The sequence below is a fragment of the Callospermophilus lateralis genome, chromosome 3 (genome assembly GCF_048772815.1).
Source record: "Callospermophilus lateralis isolate mCalLat2 chromosome 3, mCalLat2.hap1, whole genome shotgun sequence".
NCBI classification, from domain to species: Eukaryota; Metazoa; Chordata; class Mammalia; order Rodentia; family Sciuridae; genus Callospermophilus; species Callospermophilus lateralis.
In genome coordinates this window covers 154,569,602-154,574,787 of record NC_135307.1, presented here as the reverse complement: position 1 = coordinate 154,574,787, position 5,186 = coordinate 154,569,602, and the positions used below count along the sequence as shown (strand labels likewise).

General features: G+C 44.1%; 1 pseudogene; it reads left to right on the top strand.

Annotated features, from left to right (window-relative positions):
- Positions 1-3,587: 3,587 nt before the first annotated feature.
- Positions 3,588-4,609, top strand: LOC143394303 (E3 ubiquitin-protein ligase TRAIP pseudogene; annotated as a pseudogene).
- Positions 4,610-5,186: the final 577 nt, after the last annotated feature.

Genomic DNA, 5,186 nt, shown 5'->3' with positions numbered 1-5,186 from the left:
AACCTTGGGCTAGAACTCCTAAGCTAATGCCTTGTTAAGGAAGTATTCTCAGGGAAGAAAGGGAGGATAAAGGAGAAGATAGGAAGGAAAGGAAAGCAAGCCAAGAAAGAGTGTGGTTGGAGACAAAATGCCTGCAAAAGAATAGCGTGAGCCTGATCTTGCAGGAGAAGTCTGGGATGAGGGTTACATGTCACAGGGTTACATGTACCTGAGACAAAGCTTCAGAACATTTCACATCCAGGGGAGACCCACAATAGAAAAGTTTAAAAGTATCTGAGAGGAACTTTGGATTGTACAGAGGGGAGTAAGGGGAGGAGAGGAGGTATGGGGATTGGAAGGACGGTGGAATGAGATGAACATTATTACCCCATATCCATATATGATTACACTATTGATGTGACTCTGCACCACGTACAGTCAGAGGAAGGAGAAGTTGAGCTCCATTTGTGTATAATGTGTCCAAATGCATTCTACTGTCATATATAACTAATTAGAACAAATTAAAATATTTTAAAATTAAAAAAAAAACTTTGTAAGTATCTGAGAGGATATAGACAAAGTACTAGCAGCATTTTCTAGTAGTAGGAACATTTAAGGGGCACATGACATGGAGAGAAATGAAGCAAATTTGTTTACAAGTAAAATAAAGTTTGGAGGGGGATAAAAGAATATATATATATATATATATATATATATATATATATATATATATATATAATCAGAACAAAAGTTCAAACCAGCACAAGGTCCTGGCAGACTATAAAACTCATTATAGAGAATGGTAACCAGCCTTCAAGATGGCCCTAAAAGATTCTCCCCTCCTGGTATTCATGACTTTGAGTAGTCTGCTCCCACACCAGGTAATGGTTGGTCTGTGTGGCCAATAGACTGCAGAAGAAGTGATTGTAGGTCACTTCTGCTAGGCTAGGTTCAGAATGGCATTGGCTTTTGCCTCTCTTGGATCGTTTGGTCTACAGGAAGCTGGCTGCCATATTGAAGATCTGTGGAAACATCAGAAAGCCCTGTGGAAAGACAAGGTACTAAGGCCTCCAGTCAACAGCCATGTGAGTGAGCTATTGGAAGCAGGTCATGGAGTTCCCATTAAGCCTTAAGGTAACTGCAACTCCTGTCAATATCTTAACTGCAGTATAAGAGAGGCCCTGTTTCAGAACCACCCAACTAAGCCACTCTCAATTTCATGGCCCTCAGAAATTATGTGATATAAAAAATATTTCCTGTTTTAAGCTGTTAATTTGGGGAGTAATTTGTTATGCAACATTAGACAACTAATTTAAAAATCATGCATTCAAAGCATGATTTTGTATGGATATTGGTGGTACCAAATGCTGGGAGTCAACTACATCTTAATGTTGAGTGAGAAGGAAGACCAGAGTCAGGTCAGGGTGAAATGAAGGGGTTACCATAGATGGTAATGTCAACAGTGAAGCAAACCTCAAGGAATTTGGGTATTTCCCAAACAGATGAATAGATTGTATACCCCAAATGAGATCAGAACATATTCCAGGTGGTTAAAGGACCAAAAGGAAATGTAAAACAGGAACTACCTTAGGAATATTTTCATTATAAATGATCACAATGAAACTTTCCCTCTTGACAAGGTAACTTCAATTATCTGCAAACTCATTTTAGAGACTATTCAACAACTATCCCCAACTCTTTTCCATTTGGCAGAGCCAAGCTCCTACTTTAGAAAATTATAATGAGAAATATTTACTTTCCTAGCCCTCCTGACCAAGAGGATCTAAGGGGCAGCCACAAAAGAGATTTTTGGAAAGGTCATAAAAGGAGAGACACATAGCATGCAATCCTTCTTCCTGACACCGTTAGAGCTTATGTGATAATGTGTTGCTTGGATTGCAACAGCCATCTTGCTCCCACAAGGAGAAAGCCAAAATGTTCACCAAGATAACTACTTGGGACCCTGGCATTGTTAAGCAGCTGAATTAGTGAACCTGAGAAAAACCGACTTCTAGACTTGATGTCTGTGAGAACACTAAGCTCCATATATTTTAATTGTATATTCAGTCACTTGCCATCAAATGAATTGGTTGGTATAAGTCATTCCATAATTATAACTTAAAAGAAAAACAAGCATTAGGGCTGGAGTATAACTCCGGGGTAGAGTGCTTGCCTAGGATGTGCAAAATCAGGGTTTGATCCTCAGTACTACAAGGAGGAGGAAAAGGGGGAGAAGGGGAAGAGGAAGAGGGATATAAAGAAGAAGGAGAAGGAGGAAAAGAAAGGAAGGAAAGAAAGAAGGAGGTAAAGAAGGAAGAAAGGAAGGATGGAAGAAGGAGAGGAGTAAGAAGGCAGGCAGGCAAGCATTTATTTTGCTCATAAATCTGGTGATCAGCTGGGTAGTACTTGCTTGGGTTTCTCATATGGTTGCTGTCAGATGGTAGCTGTGGCTTGGGTCATCTAAAGGTGTTTTCTTTCAAATGCCTGGCACCTGGGCTGAGGAAACTCAAAGATGGCAGAACGTAGGGCAGGGCTCCTCAATTCATTCTATCTATCTATCTATCTGCCTCAGGAAAATCAAGTCAGACTTCCATGGCAGCTGAAGGCTTCCAGGTAGAATGTTCCAAGAGAACAATAAGGCCTATTCTAAGCCAGTCATGCAGGTCACACAGTCTCACTTTCATCCCATTGTGTTTGTCATGTAGTCACAAAGGTAGGTCCTTAACTCAAGGGGGATTAACTCCTCTTGATGGAAAGAATTTCAAATAAATTTTCGATACATTTTTAAATCACCAAAAGCAACCTAACTGGTACATTTGGGTTCTATTAACAACTCAAGTAAATACAGTATTTTGTTTATCCCTCTGTATGATGAAGTCTCACATCATCCTTATTGGGAAAGCTAGTCTTGTCATCAGAACTTTTATAAAATCTTTCATTCCCAGAGAAAAATCCTCTGAGGTCCAAGATGGTCCAAGATGGTTCATTCCAGTTAGCCGGAAGGGCTTCCCAGACAGTGACCTAAAGAAAGCAAAGCTGTCCCTGTAATATCAAGGTGATTCACTGAAAAGGGAGAATATTAGAATAACTAATGAGGACCTCTTCGACCACTCCCGCGACATGGTGGCCATCCACTGTGGAAACACCTTCCACCTTCAGTGGTGAGTGACAGCGGTGTACAGGCCCACACTCGGCCTGGTACTGCTTCCGGGCCATAGGGTGTCGGACCTTCAGGCAACCCAAACTCGAAGCCCAGATGGGCGGTGAGGACCTCAATAGGCTGAGCTCCCCAGGAGCTTCCAGACCTGGGCTGAAGTGGCCTAATTCAGTGGTTTGAGACAGCACCAAGTTGGACTTGCCCACAATGCCAAATCCAGGTTGGCAAAAGAACCATTATCAATAAGCTCTTCTTTGACCTTGCCCAGGAAGAGGAGAGGGTCTTGGATGCAGAATTCTTAAAGAATGAACTGGACAATATCAGAGCCTGGCTTTCCCAGAAAGAAAGAGAGAAACGGGACATCCAGGTTATTATCGACAGTCTGTGAGACACTCTGGAAGAGTGCAACACCACTGTGGAATCTCTGCAAAAGGCCTCAGGCAAGGCTGAGATGCTATGCTCTACATTCAAAAAGCAGATGAAGTTCTTGGAGCAGCAACAAGATGAGACTAAACAAGCATGGGAGGAAGCCTGCAGACTCAGGAGCAAGATGAAGACCATGAAGCAGATTGAGATCCTACTCCAGAGTCAGTGGCCTGAGGTGGAGATGATTCGAGACCTGGGTGTGGGACAATCAGCGGTGGAGCAATTGGCTGTGTATTGTGTGTCGCTCAAGAAAGAGTATGAGAATCTAAAAGAGGCATGGAAGGCCTCGGGGGAGTTGGCTGACAAGCTGAGGAAGGACTTGGTCTCCTCCAAAAACAAGTTGTAGACAGTCTATTCTGAATTGGATCAGGCCAAGTGGGAGCTGAGAGTGGCCCAAAAGGACTTACAGAATGCTGACAAGAAAATCACGAGCCTAAAAAAGAAGCTAATGATGTTGTAGGAAACCTTGAACCTGCCACCAGTGGCCAGTGAGACTGTCAACCGCCTGGTTTTAGAGACCCCAGCTCCTGTGGAGATGCTGAACCTGAAGCTCCACGGGCCATTGTCCGGTGATGATGTTGACCTCGATGCTACCTTCAATGTGGATACCCCCCAAGCCCAGCCCTCCAACTCCCATCATGGCCACGCCAAGAGGCTATGCCTTGAGAACGCACACTCTCCTGTTCAGGACATTCTCAAGAAGATGCCCAGAGGTCCCAAGCAGAAGTCCCAGCTCTCTTTGGGTGGCCAGCACCGAGCAAGAGAGCCAGATGAGGACCTGGCTGGTGCCTTCCCTGTCTTTATCCGGAATGCTGTTCTGGGCCAGAAACAGCCAAAGAGGGCCATAGCAGAGTCCTGTCGCAGTACAGATGTGGTAAGAACAGGTTTTGATGGCCTTGAAGGCCAGACAAAATTCATACAGCCTACTAACACAGCCATGATTCGCCCACTGCCTGTTAAACCCAAGACGAAGGCTGAGCAGAGAGTGAGGGTGAGGACTGTAAACCCTTCCTCCCAGGCAAGTTGGATACCTTCCTGTGGCAATGAGAACAGTGAATCTGAGCAGTGGCCAGACACATGCCTCCAAATAGAAGACTGGTCAGCAGTGTTTGGAGGGATGGTCCCTCTTCCAGGATGAGCCCTGAGAGCAAGGGCAGAAAAGCAGATGAATGGTAGAGTGATGGAGATTGTGCACTTCCTTTGTTCACCTTGCCCTGTTCTGCCACATATGGCTGACACTACCAGCTTACCATTTCCATCAGCAAGGGCCTGCTCCTGGTTGCAGCCTCTTGTTTAGGGCCACAATCTGATGTGGCCAGGTTCTTTCTGGTCCTGGAGACCAGGATCACTTGTTGACTGTATGCATGAAAGTGCTTGAGATTTTCTCAGCCTGAGTCTGAGTTTCTGCCTGCTGGGCATGGCCTGGTCCAAGCACGGTGGGGGTAGGGAATGGGGAATGATGGAGTGGGTTGGACAGGGAAAGATTTCCATGTAAAATAAAAAATATTTTTTTTCTGGAAGAAAAAAAAGAATAACTATGGTTTATTCTAGCTAGACTCCACTGAAAAGTGAGGTTTGTGTTTTTCTTAACCCTACTTGCTAAGAAGCTAAGAGAATACTGAAT